Source organism: Taudactylus pleione, unplaced genomic scaffold (assembly GCF_031769625.1).
Source record: "Taudactylus pleione unplaced genomic scaffold, aTauple2 ptg000015l, whole genome shotgun sequence".
NCBI classification, from domain to species: Eukaryota; Metazoa; Chordata; class Amphibia; order Anura; family Myobatrachidae; genus Taudactylus; species Taudactylus pleione.
Genome location: NW_028284417.1, coordinates 33,957,171 through 33,972,806, shown reverse-complemented (window position 1 = coordinate 33,972,806; position 15,636 = coordinate 33,957,171).

Sequence of the window (15,636 nt, the reverse complement as noted above, 5' to 3'; positions counted from 1 at the left end):
TAGCATAAAAAAAGAGTATGACCGGGCTCCAAAATCAATGAACCAAGATGCCGAGCAGAGTCTATGACAGTAAATTTGACTTTACCCCTTTGTGCTCAGATAAATCAAATTAAGGCAATATATATTGTACACTTTTTTTCTGAGTTTCTGCTATTAGGGTATTTAAATATTAATCTTATTTAGAATTATCAAAAACTTGTAATCAGCAAAGTGGGCTTTAAGCAACTAATCACACTTGTCAAACATACTGTATGATACCCAAATAAAACTTAAAAAGCAATTTCTACTATTTAATGGGAAGAGAAGGTGGACACTGAGAGGTGCTTTCCATAAGTTAGTGGACATTGCAGTGTTAAACACTGTCACAACTAGTTGTATACAACTGTCCAAAAATCTTGGGCCACTGCAAAGGTCCACTGATCATGTATGCTGCGCATACTACCTAAAGCACAATGGGCAGAACCACCATACTGTGAATCCAACAGTCTGCTTCTATCATCTAACATTGTTTTGGGATCCATTTCAATTGCATAAAGCCATATGAATTCACTCTGTATTTTAATAACTTGATAATAATGGAAATCCTTTGAGTAGATGATGGACTACGCAATCTGGAAATATGAAGGTAGTATCCACATACCTAGAAATTACATTAGACTTTATTTAGAGAAGTACGCAAACCCGATTGTTTGCTTACTACTCGGATTGTGAGAGACCTGCGCATGCACAGTGTGAGAGTCTATAATAATTTATAGTGTTTATTTAAAACATACTGTATGATTTATCAGAAAAAGCCATTTTCCTTTACACAAATATCATGAGATTAAGCCAGCATTATACTGAATGAGCATGTTACAAGACAACAGCAGCTGAAGGATCCCAGAATAGGATACCAAGTCTGGACACTGTGAAAAAAAAGACATACTGAAGATGCATTGATACATCCTATGTACTTGTGAAATCAATCATATGTATTCTTTTCTGTCAAACCATTTTTGGCAAATGTTTGAGACAGCAGTTTTCTGAACTTATAAAAGACAGCTCAAAGGGGATGTGCCTCTGAGAGCTGAGTGGATTCATCACAAGTGTGTGTTGAGTTTTCATTATCTCCCCAGCCAGCTGGAAGGAAAATTAAGACCAGGAGTAGTGTTTTGCATACCGTGATCCAGGGGTAGGAAGCCTCATCACCCTAACAACAGGATCTGTAATGCACATGTACAGGTCTCCCTCTGCAAGATCTCTTGCAGTTTCCCCAAGCCGCAACCTGATTGACAGGCTGAGGCCATTTGGGGGTGGGCGGGGTTGACCCCCATTTTCTGTGAGTGCAAGGACCAAGGTCTACATCTTCCATCGTAGACTTACTAGCATTGGCTATGGAGCTGTGAGGGGCAATATGAGCAACCTCAGGGTTACTCAGATTGCTGATGGTTTCGCAGAAGATTCGATGCTGCATCTTAGGACACAGCTCTCGGATCTGCAATGCAGACAGAAGGCATCTATTTACACCAAACACCTCCTGCTGCATTAGCATATTAGTTGTACCATATTGCACAGCTGCTTCCCTGGTGCTTAGAAAGAAAGATGAGGTAAATAAATGTGCCAATACTACCATCTTCGCTACTGCAATTCCTCCTAACCAAAATAACCAAAATATAGAGTATTTCCTACAGCTTTCCAAATCCTATATGTGAATGCCAAAGCCAAATAGGCCATAACAGATTAGATACAAACAAATGTTTAAAAAATACTTCAATTTTTTCCAAGTGTACATTGTACAGTTTATTACTAGGTAGAGTGTAGAACTGCAACACTACTAAAGTTATGCCATCAAGTGTTGCAGGAAACATAATCTTGGGGTAGGTTGCCAAACATTTAGATCCAGTCTTGTGTATGGTGCGAATCACATATAGCATACAGCACAAGTTCTCAAACTCGGTCCTCAGGACCCCAAACAGTGCATGTTTTACAGGTCTCCTCACAGAATCAGTGAAATAATTAGCTCCATCTGTGGATTTTTTAAAATGTGTCAGTGAGTAATGAATACACCTGTGCTCATGCTGGGTGACCTGCAAAACATGACCTGTGTGGGGTCCTGAGGACCGAGTTTGAGAACCACTGGCATACAGAACAGAAAAATGGTATCAGGCTACTGTCCCTAAACATAACCAATAAGAAGAGATACAATTGCATCTGTTTAACAGTAGCTGACAGCACTTGAACTCATATTACTTCTATTTCAGTCAAACCGTCTGAAAAGATGCAAAATCATTCAATGCTTTAAACAAGTTAGGGTTAGGCAGACAGGGCCCCAATCAGACCCGATCTCAAGGCTACATTCGCACGCATCCGGACAATGTTTGCAATCTGTGCATGCATACAAAATGCAGTGCAAACTAGTCCATGCGATCAGTAAGCGTTCGCACCCTGTACACAGACTCTCCACAAACAGGAGTGACAGGATGTGCCATTTGTGGGTGGTGAAAGGGGGCGGTCGATGGTAACGGGTGTGTGGTGGTGTGAACGCTGGCGTGTCTGTGTGTTGGAATGCCATTTCAGGGGCGTACATAATTAAGATGCATAGTCAGCATACACGTACATGGCTGAATGAAACAAAGCAGCTCTTGCAGTGCTTGTGGTAGTGTATGGTCAACCACAAGTGTTGCGTATAGATCCGATGTCAGCCGATGTTACCGATTGTTTAATACACTTCCTGGAGATGGCGTATGTTACTTAGGGAAAGTGGGCATTTTGTGTTAGGCTGGTGGTTGTCTAAATACATACCGCGATCACACGCCAAAACATAGTGGGCATGCTAATGTCTTGCTAGCGATCGCAGGATTTGCATACTTTGGATGCGGACAACTGTGTGCGAATGCAGCCTTGCAAACGGGTTTGAATCAGGCATGCAGTTCATATTAGTTATAATGGATGCTGAATTGTCAGCATAAACTAATACATTTATTTTGACATATCTGTATTTGAAGGAGGTGATGTCTTTGCTATAGCTTATGCATAAAATAGGCAGGGAAAAAGGCAAAAGCTACAGTAGACACCCCTGCTTGATGCCACTATAGGAAATCAGAGGTGGAGCAAAGCAGTTATAGTAGATAGAGATGATTCCTTGAAATTCGAACCTGCCCTAACACTAGGAATCTGAGTAAATCCGAGCAGCAGCTTGGGTCTTCCTGCCTGACTTGAATTCCACTTTGAGGCAAAACAGCATCCAAGCGGTGCCGATTTCTCAATGGATTTGGATTCTATATAAGGTCCACGGATGGGCCTTGGCGCCATTTCCTTGTTAGGCATGGTGATGTATGCTGCGCTTAACTGTGCTGTATAGGCTGTGCTGTGTCCAGACTCACAAATGTCTGTGCTGCTTAGTGAATGTGTATAGGGGGTGCACACTGCTGTGCTGTATTCTGCTGTATAGGCTGTGCCAGACTCACAAGTCACAAGTGGCTGTGCTGCTGCTTAGTCAATGTGCATAGGGATGCATGCTTCTGTATGCTGTGCTGTACACTGCTGTATAGGCTGTGTCCACACTGACAAGTCACAAGTGGCTGTGCTGCTTAGTCAATGTGTATAGGGGGTGCACACTTCTGTATGCTGTGCTGTACTCTGCTGTATAGGCTGTGTCCACACTCACAAGTGACTGTGCTTCTTAGTCAATGTGTATAGGGGGTGCTTGCTGCTGTATGCTGTGCTGTACTCTGCTATATTGGCTGTGCTGTGTCAATCAGTAAGATATTCATGTGTATATATAAGTCCTGAGTCCCCACTCCACGCTGTTTGAATAGAGCTGAGCGTGCAACATCAAAAAATGTAATTAAATAATTGTATTGTTTTTACTTTTGTTGCACTTTGTTCATGTGCATATATAAGCCCTGTGGCTCCAGTCCATTCAGGAATAGAGCTGTGCCATCAAAAAAATAAGTAATTTTATTGTTTGTACTGTTTGGTGCTCTTTGTTTCATTCACGTGCATATACAGTATAAGCCCTGTGGCTCCAGTCCACGCAGGAAAAGAGCTGTACCATTAAAAATAATAATTGTATTGTTTGGTGCTCTTTGTTTTGTTCATGTGCATATATAAGCCCTGTGACTCCAGTCCACGCAGGAATAGAGCTGTGCCATCAAAAAAATAAATAATTTTATTGTTTGTACTGTTTGGAGCGCTTTATTTTGTTCACATGCATATATAAGCCCTGTGGCTCCAGTCCACGCAGGAAAAGAGCTCTGCCATTAAAAAAATAATTGGATTGTTTGTACTGTTTTTTTGCACTTTGTTTTGTTCACGTGCATATATAAGCCCTGTGGCTCCAGTCCACACAGGAATAGAGCTGTGACATAAAAAATAATAATAATTGTACTGTTTGGTGCGATTTTGTTCATGTGCATATATATGCCACAAAGTGATCTACAATTTGAAAAATGGATAAAATTCCATTTAGAGAAGAGCAACCAAATACTGTTGCTACAGCTGTTGCCACCAGTAATAATGACGACACTAGTCCTTCAATGTCATCTACTAAAACCAATGATCAAGGGCATAGAGGGTCTAAGTCAGGGCATCTAAAATAAAAAAAAACAATATACAATGCTAAAGAAAAAGACACATCTAATAAAGGGAACATGTAGTGTAGAAAAACATCAAATTGCCAACATGCCATTCACCACACGCAGTGGCAAGGAAATACTGAGGCCTTGGCCCTTATTTATGAGTGGTGGTTCTACAAGTGTCAGTGAGGCATCTTCCTCTGTCTCTTATGCTAGACCTTATCACTCAGAGTGTAGAATGGTGTAAAAAAATTAAAACCACTAAGGCAGTAGAACAAACTGCATTCAGAAATATAAATGTCACAAATCCCTGAGGAGAGTCATAGTTTTTTCCAAGAGTGCGATGTGTGAGCCTGACCTTTCTGATACTATTGTACTCACAGAGAAACTGCCTTTCACCATTTCTGCTCCCTTTGCAAATGTGGGGATGAGCAGCACAAATATAGCTGATGACATAGAAATTGAGGATGCCACCGAGGCAGTGCAAGAGGATGAGGGGGATATTTGTGGAGCTGACACCAGTGCAAATGAGGATGTTGAAGATGAGGATGTTGTTTGTGTAAGTCAGGCACCAGTGGAAGCAGCTCTTGGCCATGATGAGAGGAAGGCCAATGTCATGCCCGGGCATAGGACCAACAAATGCATCTCTTATATTTGGAATTATTTTTACCAAAATCCTGAAAACAATTAGACCATGATAAGAAGAGGTAGAGATGTTAACTATCTAGGAACCTCCTCCCTGTTACATCATTTGCAGCGAACTCATGAATAGTTTTTGAAAACATCAGAAAGTGGTGCTAAAAAAATAACAACAAGCAGTCCAGCATCAGCTACTGTAGTTCCCTTCTCTCAAGTTCAACTAGATCCCATCACCTGCAATCTCTACTGCCAACAGTTTCATCCTCAAAATCCACAGTAATGATTGGAGGCAGTCTTGCATTGAATTTGTTAAGTCTAGGTGACTCCTCCCCTATCCGGGATTCCTAAGAATAATCCCTCAGCACTAGGCCTACTACTGCTGGGGATGGATCTTCATTCCAGAAGGGGACCAAGAAGTCTACTATTTAAAAAGAAACAACTCACTTTGAAACATTTTTTTGCCAGGGGAAACATGTATGACAGCTCTTACCCAGTCGCAAAATTTAAAAACAATATTGTGAGCCTTGAGTTGGTCAAAATAGACTGGAAATTAGTGGAAATTAATGTTATTGAGGTTAATAATACTCTAGTAACAAAAAAAGGCTAAAATTATGCGATGTGAAACCAGTCACCACGGTTTGGCAAAACCAAAACCGTCCGACGAATTAGAACCAAAACCAGCAGTAATGGACCGGCACACATCTCTGATAGTAGAAAGCCAAAACGCAATAAGGCCCTGCATTTTTACAGTTTATCTAAAAGCTTAATGGGCATTGATACTTCCTAATCTGTTATATCAGTATTTAAACAATGTTCTTTTTTTCCATCTACAAAATATGTACAGGATTATTGGGTTAGTGTCCTAGATCTCATCTTGGTACCATGGAGGTCTTGGCCACTTAGTATTTTACAAATAAATGAAGCCAAATAGGAATGTCTTGCAAACATTTATTAATTAAATTTTTTTAACAGTGAAGAAAAGGCATTGGCATTTTTCCAAGTGAGATAGTTTTTCTATAACGATCTTAATGAGTTCACCCCAGACTACCACTTTATTTTCTGCCCAGATGGTACTAGCAGACATGTCCTCAGCAACATTGTCAGCAAAATATTTCTGTAGCTTGTTACTAACAAAATAACTGTTAGATCTAAAAACAGTGATTAATTTAGACTCTAATTATTTCTACTGTACAAGAGGTCAGTCAGTGCAAATATAGCTTTAAACATGCCATGATCCTTCCAAATGATTGGATGTAAAGTGGAATCAATAAGTATAGTTAATAACATATTGTGAATAAAAACGTGATTTATCCAGGAATGATTTTAGTAGTAATGTGAGTAAAATGTATAATATGTAATTGTGGGATAAAAAAATATATCTCTGATAAATATAGTCTTATATGGTAACAAGTATTTCATTTGTACATTTGGCTAATCTACTGTACAGTACTGTAAATGTCTACATGTAAGTGAACAAAGGTTAATATGTGGGCATTCAGTATTAGGGGATCATAACTTGAATGTGGCTTCAGAGATTCTGTTTAAGAATGTATAGATTCTCCTGAAAGTAGGTGTCAAATTCACTTGTGAATATGGTGTTTGTGTTCTAAAAAGTTCCTGATTGGTGGTGAACTGGCAATAATATATAATTGTGGGATAAAAAAATATATACTGTATCTCTGATAAATATAGTCTTATCTGGTAACATGTATTTAATTTGTACATTTGGCTAATCTACTGTACAGTACTGTAAATGTCTACATGTAATTGAACAAAGGTTAATATGTGGGCATTCAGTATTAGGGGATCATAACTTGAATGTGGCTTCAGAGATTCTGTTTAAGAATGCACAGATCCTCCAGAAAGTAAGTGTCAAATTCACTTGTGAATAGGGGTGTGCACCGGCCACTTTTCGTGTTTTGTGTTTTGGTTTTGGATCTGTATCTTTCTTCGTGTTTTGGATCTAGATTGGTTTTGCCAAAACCACCCTTCCGTGTTTTGGGATCTGGGTTTTGTGTTTTGGATCTGTATTTTTTTTTTAAAAAAAGCATAAAAACAGCTAAAATCACATAATTTGTGGGTTTTTCTGCTCCTATGCTATTATTAACCTCAATAACCATAATTCCCACTCATTTCCAGTCTATTCTGAACAACTCACACCTCACAATAGTGTTTTCATGTCCAAAAAGGTTGCACCGAGGTAGCTGGATGACTATGCTAAGCGACACGAGTGGGCAGAACAAACACGTGGCCCATCTAGGAGTGACACTGCAGTGGCAGACAGGATGGCAGTTTGAAAAACTAGGCCCCAAACAGTACATAATGCAACGAAAAAAAAGAGGTGCAAGATGGAATTGTCCTTGGGCCCTCCCACCCAACCTTATGTCGTATAAACAGGACATGCACACTTTAACAAACCAATCATTTCAGCGCCAGGGTCTGCCACACGACTGTGGCTGAAATGATTGGTTCATTTGGGCCCCCACAAAACCAGATGGCAATTAATCTGTCCCTGCACAAACTGGCTCTATGGAGGCAAGATGTCATCCTCATCCTCCTCATCCACCGATTCCTCACCCTCTTCAGTGTTGTGTACATCCTCATCCTCACAGAGTATTAAGTTGTCCCCACTGGAATCCACCACCACAGGTCCCTCTGTACGTTCTGGAGGCTGGTCTCCCTGGAAGAGTTGATAATTCATTTTTATGAACATCATTTTGTGGAAGCAACCTCCTAATCCTTTCACTGACAAGGTTCCCGGCTGCACTAAACACTCTTTCGGAGTACACACTGGAGGGGGACAACTCAGGTAAAATAGAGCCAGTTTGTACAGGGGCCTCCAAATTGCCTCTTTTTCCTGCCAGTACAAATACGGACTGTCTGACATGCCTACTTGGATGCTGTCACCGATGTAATCCTCCACCATTCTGTCAATGGTGACAGTATCATATGCAGTGACAGTAGACATGTCAGAAATTGTTGCCAGGTCCTTCAGTCCGGACCATATGTCCAAACTTGATCCTGCCTGCCCTGCATCACCACCAGCGGGTTGCTTAGGATACCTAAGTTGTTTCCTGGCAGCCCCAGTCATGGGAGAAAATGAAGAAGGAGCCGTTGACGTGTCATGTTCCGCTTCAGCTGACAGTGTTTTCACCAGCAGGTCTTTGCACCTCTGCAGGCTTGTGTCAGCTGGAAAGAGAGACACCACATAGACTTTAAATTTAGGATTGAGCATGGTGGCCAAATGTAGTGGTCTGAATTCAACAGATTGACCACCCTGGAATCCTGGCAAAGTGAATGAAGGGCTTCATCCACAAGTCCCACATGCTGAGCGGAATTGCTCCATCTTAGCTCCTCCTTCACTTTTTCCAGCTGCTTCTGCAAAAGCCTGATGAGTGGAATGACCTGACTTAAGCTGGCAGTGTCTGAACTGACATCAAGTGTGGCAAGTTCGAAGGGCGAACCTTGCACAACATGGAAATCATTCTCCACTGCACTTGAGTCAGGTACATACCCGCTCCTTTGCCTATGTCATAGGTGGATGTATAGGCTTGAATGGCCTTTTGCTGCTCCTCCATCCTCTAAAGCATATAGAGGGTTGAGTTCCACCGCGTTACAACCTCTTGCTTCAGGTGATGGCGGGGCAGGTTCAAGAGTGTTTGCTGGCGCTCCAGTCTTCGGCACACAGTCACTGAATGGTGAAAGTGGCCAGAAATTTTTTTGGCCACCCAAAGCATCTTCTACATGCCCTGTCACCACCAAATTTATTGTGTGAGCAAAACATGGGACGTGCTGGAAATTGCCCAGATGTAATGCCCGCACAATATTGGTGGTTTTGTCAGATATGACATATCCCCAGGAGAGTCTAAGTGGGGTAAGCCACTGGGCGATGATTTCCCTCAGTTTCTCTAAGAGGTTGTCGGCGGTGTGCCTCTTACTGAAACTGGTGATACACAGCATAGCCTGCCTTGGAACAAGCTGGTATTTCTGAGATGCTGCTACTGGTGATGCTGCTGTTGTTGCTGCATAAGGTGATACATCTACCCAGTGGGCTGTCACAGTCATATAGTCCTTAGTCTGCCCTGTTCCACTTGTCCACATGTCCGTGCTTAAGTGGACATTGGGTACAACTGCATTTTTCAGGACACTGAGGACACTTTTTCTGATGTTTCTGTACAGTCTCGGTATTGCCTGCCTAGTGAAGTGGAATCTAGACGGGATTTGGAAACGGGGACACAGTACCTCCATTAATTGTCTAAATCCCACTGCACTAATGGCAGATACCGGATCCACGTCTAACACCAACATAGCAGTGAAGGCCTCATTTATACGTTTTGCTTCAGGATGACTGCTGTCGTACTTGGTAAGGACTGTTGGAGGGTCAATTGTTTAGTAAAAGTAGTGGTGTTCCTACTTCCTCTCTGGGATTATGAATGACTCCCAGCAGCAACATCAGCAGTGGCAGCAGTAGGCATAGCAATGCAGGATCCTCCGGAGGAATCCCGGATAGGAGAGTCAGTCATGCCAGTGACATGGCCTGAAGGACTACTTCCGATCCTGACTAATGAGGAAATTGATGAGGAGGGGGTTGACGGTGTGGTTTGCAGGCACTTGGATACAACAGAACAAAGGGATTTAGCTGTCCCTGGACTGCTTACGGTCTTAGCCAAAGATTCTGAACTTGACAGTAACTTTTTATGAACCCGCTGCAGGTGACATATAAGGAAGGATGTTCCTAGGTGGTTAACATCCCTACCCCTACTTAAATATGGTACATATGGCAAGACAGTTGTTGTGTGGATTTGGATAGAAATATTGCCAGACCAAAGAGGTGGAATGTTTGGTCTTCTGCCCATCCCACGAACAACAACTGTCTCCCCCGGAGCCTGATTTAAACAAACCACATCACCATCAGAATTCTCCTCGCCAACTTCCTCCTCAGCGCCAGCTACACCAGTATCCTCATCCTGTTGTACTTCAACAGTGACATTTTCAATTTACATATCAACAAGTGGACTGTGGGTGCTCCTTTCAGCACTTGCAGAGGGTGTGCAAATGTTGGAAAGAGCCACCTCTTCTCATCCAGTGCTGGGAAGGTCAGGCATCGCAACCACCACCACACTTGGACTCTCCTTGGGGATTTGTGATATCTTCTTAGAATTCACAGTTCTTCGCTGTGCTTTTACCAGCTTACCTGGTTTGATTTTTGTAGCGGGAGCAGGGCTTCCATGGTCATGTGAAGCTGAACCACTAGTCATGAACATAGGGAAAGTCCTTAGCCGTTCTTTGCCACTCCGTGTCGTAAATGGCATATTGGCAAGTTTACGTTTCTCCTCAGATGATTCAAATGTTTTTTTTAAGGTCATTTTCCTGAACTTTGTCATTTGGCATTTTATATGCCCTCTACTATGATATTGTGCATAGACCTTGGCAGACGACGTTGATGGCATTTTATCATCTATGTCATGACTAGTGGCAGCAGCTTCAGCACTAGAAGGAAGTGATTCTTGATCTTTCCCTATTTTATTTTTAGGGGACAAAGTTTGGTCCTCCATTTATGTTATATTGATATATATATATGCGGCTAAGGTGCACACAAACACAGAAAAGAAGAATTTTAAAAAATGTTTGGAGTGCACTTTGGGTGTTACAGTACCCTTTAATGGTCAAGCTGGCCAGCCCTTGTTTTATGACACAGGCACATGCTTGGCGCTGCTCCTTTGTTGATGGATGTGCGGCTACAGCACACACAATTCACAACACAGAAAATAAGAATTTTTTTTTTTGGAGTGCACTTTGGGGATTACAGCACCCTTTAACAGACTTATGACACAGTCACATGCTATGCGCTGCTCCTTTGTTGATGGACGTGCAGCTACAGTGCACAAAATTCACAACACAGAAAATTATTTTTTAATTTTGTTGGAGAGCACTTTGGGGGTTACACCACCCTTTAAGAGATGAGCCAGCTGGCCCTTTACTTATGAGACACAGGCGCACGCTTGGCACTGCTCCTTTGTTGATGCACGTGCAGCTACAGTGCACACAATTCACAAACACAGAAAATAATTTTTTATTTTTGTTGGAGAGCACTTTGGGGGTTACACCACCCTTTAAGAGATGAGCCAGCTGGCCCTTTACTTATGGGACACAGGCGCACGCTTGGCACTGCTCCTTTGTTGATGCACGTGCAGCTACAGTGCACACAATTCACAAACACAGAAAATAATTTTTTATTTTTGTTGGAGTGCACTTTGGGGGTTATACCACCCTTTAAGAGATGAGCCAGCCAGCCCTTGATTTATGACACAGGCGCACGCTTGGCACTGCTCCTTTGTTGATGCACATGCGGCTACTGCGCACACAATTCACAAACACAGAAAAAAAAAAAATTTTTTGTTGGAGTGCACTTTGGGGGTTACACCACCCTTTAATGGACAATCCAGCCGGCCCTTGATTTATGACACAACCACATGCTTGGCGCTACTTTGTTGATGCATGTGTGGCTACTGCGCACACAATTCACAAACACAGAAAATTGAAATTTTTTTTGGAGTGCACTTTGGGGGTTACAGCACCCTTTAACAGACAAGCCAGCTGGCCTTTGATTTATGACACAGGCACATGCTTGGTGCTACTTTGTTGATGCACGTGCGGCTACAGCGCACACAATTCACAAGCACAGAAAAAAATATTTTTTTTATTTGTTTGGAGTGCACTTTGGGAGTTACACCACCCTTTAACAGACGAGCCAGATGGCCCTTTACTTATGACACAGGTGCACTCTTGGCGCTACTTTGTTCATGCACGTGCGGGTACTGCGCACACAATTCACAAACACAGAAAATGTTATTTTTTTATTTATTTTGGAGTGCACTTTGGGGGTTACAGCACCCTTTAACAGACGAGCCAGATGGCCCTTTACTTATGACACAGGCGCACGCTTGGCGCTACTTTGTTGATGCATGTGCGGCTACTGTGCACACACTTCACAAACACAGAAGAATTTTTTTTACATTTTTTTTTTGGAGTGCCTCGATTTCAGTTCTGAGTCAGGAGGGAAAACCCGAGCCAGACTCGGTTCCCGCCTCGGATCGGGGTGGGCTCGGGGGGGGGGGCTCGGATTTCAGAAACCCACTCATCCCTACTTGTGAATATGGTGTTTGTGTTCTAAAAATTTCCTCTTGGTGGCGAACTGGTAATTATAGATTTGCTCTGAAAAGATCACTTTAAAATAACAACTTTCTTACCTCATGGTCATTAGTGCTGATGACTGTCTCTATGGAAGGCATGCTGTGTTTCAGGGACTTCACTGCTAGATAACAGCAAGCAGAGTGAGCTGTGGCTTATGATTCATCATTCTGTATTTCAGGAGGAGAGTCAAGGTGGTGCAGCAGAGTGGTGTACTATGCATTTCACTCCACTCTGGAACTTTGTTATGGATGGAATTTGTTCCTAGACCCTTACTCCATTCTATTCCTGAGCTACCACCTTAGTGACACTGCTCTCAAATCCTTGTGCACTAGGCTGCTGCCTGATCAGCCTATTGGTGCCTCTGGTCATGCCTTAATATATTTTCTAAGATTAAAGACTCATACAACCATCAATAGTACCTTAGAATTAACAGTTATAGCTGGCAACAGAGAATTGTAAAATACATGTTGATCCATAAATTGTGCATAAATTTGTTATAGATGTGAAAAATAACAAAGTACTCAAGGACTTAGATAGATAATTAGATATGAGATAAATGGATAGATAGATAGTATAGATAATGTTGTGCTGCTTTAGACTCTTTCTTTCCTTATCCCACTTCTATCATTCCTTTTCCCAAGTCATGCTGGTTTATGCTTGGGTGCTATAAGTAATGGGGATCATATATGGACATCACACACTCTCTTTTTAAACCAGTTCAGACTATTCTGATCTGAGCAACAAGTTGTATTAGAATTTGTTGTAATCAAGCATTAATCTGTCTGAACTTTGGATGCTGACCATCGTAAAGATTGATATAAATTTACAGGCAAGACATATAGAGTAATGCTTTAACTCATACTACAATGGTAGTGGAAGCTTCTCCTGTTCAAAATGTTTTAATCCATGCAATCTGTATTTCTCCTTTCTTCACAATAAAATACACATAGACAAACTATTAAATGAAGTTGTACAGTACAGAGTTGCACTTACTACTTACTTACAGCTATACTAAGGTGTAGCAGATCAGGTAGCTGCCAGATAATCAATAATAATAAAATGCAGCGGTACCTGTAGCAATTATGGCTTAGCAAGGTTACTCTATGCTCAGCACTTACATGAAATATGCAGCACACTACCCCCTTACAAAGGACCCAGGAGGACCAACAGCAACTTCATGATATACTGCAGAGCTTATGCAGGCCTAGGTTTTTCAATGGGTGGTTAAATCTCAATGCAGTGTCTGATGGCAAGGTCCTTCAGATGTTCCACCTCAACCATAGCAACTTAATAAACCTGTTTGACCTTGTCAAGGATCAGCTTGAGCCAGACATTGCATGGTCATGTGCCATACCAGGCTGCAAAAGCTGCTGTGTGCTCTACATTGTTTGCCACTGGCTCCTTACAATCAGTGAGCTCTAAAGTGCTGAGCATATAGCAGCCAACTTTCAGCTGTTGTCACACGCAGGTCATGGCAGCCCTGAAGACCCATTCCTATGGCTACATCTGCTTTTCAAGCCAAAATTAACAGTGGCATAAACTAAGGCTAGCTTTCTATAGTCTTTCAGGTATGCCTAATGTCCTGGGAATTACATGCTGCACACATGTTGGGACAGACCACCTAGGAAGAAGGTAGAGATTTACATCAATAGGCACTCTGCCTATTCCATGGATGTGCAGATGGTGTGTGATGCAAAACAAAATGTTTGAGTGTTATAGTTGGCTATCCTGGTTCATGCCACAATGCCTTTATCTTCAGATATTTATCTCTCTATGCAAAATTTGAGGCAGAAGAAGTGTCTGAGAGATGACCGCTGTGTAAGTGACATCTAATATTACTGTTCATTTTTAAGATATTTAATCTTTTTACACAGTGGATTCTGGCTCTAGCTTTATTCCTGGCTTTGCATCAATCTCCACCAACAGATTATGCAATAGACAGTAAGCAGGCAGGTGTCTTGTTACTATCAAGCAACTTTTTGAGGACAGATAGTGAAAGGCAGGTTAGTCAAACACTTAGTAATACCTTTATCACATGTAAGTATACCTTTTCTTAGTTTCTTGTTATTGCAAAGGTATTACTAAAGTAATTGTACTTCACATACGGTAGGATAGGTGTTCGATAGATATCTGCACCACCAATGAATTAAAAAGTAGAATTCAATTGATGCATTTGTTTAAATAGGTTTTAATCTGACAGTTGAATCATATTGGGTGAAACATTTACAAAATATTTTGTTTGTCATATTAACATTTTGTACACAGATCACAGAAATAAATATATAAACTTTTAAAGGTTAAGTATCATAAAATGTTAACTGAAGGTCAATAAATAATTGGACATTATTGTTTCCTTTTAGGAAGTTCGGCTTGAGATGGGTTCCTCTGGGTTTGTGCATGTGGGGACACCACACATATGCAGGCCACTCCTGGGAAGAGTTGGTGGTGTTGAGCTTTGAGATGGGGTGCTGCTTAATGAAGTGGATACTTTCCTTTTAGGTAAGCAAGCAACATTTTGTGCTCCTAAGGATGTTGCTACTTATTTTCCCAATAGTATTTGTATGTGCCTCATGTATTTCCGCATGTGTCACTAAAATTGTGCTTATTGTATTCTGGTAAATTTGGGGATTTTGAGTGTCACGTAATCTAATTATGGCAGTAGTTTGTGTCTCTTTGGCTGTTGCTAGCTTCTGGAAGTTAAAAGTCATATTTGATCAAATATGATTTATTCTATGTAATTGTTTATGCTATTGTGTGTTTTGCTGAATTTGAGTGGCAATGACCTTAATCTGGGTTCACTCAAACTCTGCTATGTCCTACAGTATCTTAGCTGCAGTATCTCTTGCAGGTGTCAGTGGTGATGTAGGGTCACGTCTACAGATTTAATGAACATCTTGCTCTGTTGGGAGATAGGCATTAAATTGAGTGTGACCATATATTCCTGTTTGGCTGCCTCTTCTGGACTTCCATCATGTGTTCCATTATCTTCCTGTAGAGGAATGTCCGATTCTGAGAACAGAATACTCAGGTATTAATGTGTGTGAATGCAATACATTGGTGTACAAAGTTTAGGACATTAATGAGTACTGGGAAAAAATTAAGTGATGTCAGTTTTTAAATACTCTTTATGTGCCACAAACCACTGATTTCCTATGTTTATAGTTGGCCACAGTTTATTTGAGTGTTTATTTTAAGTATCCGGCTTGTTATGGCACATATGTATTGGGTTGTATGGGGAATAAATCCA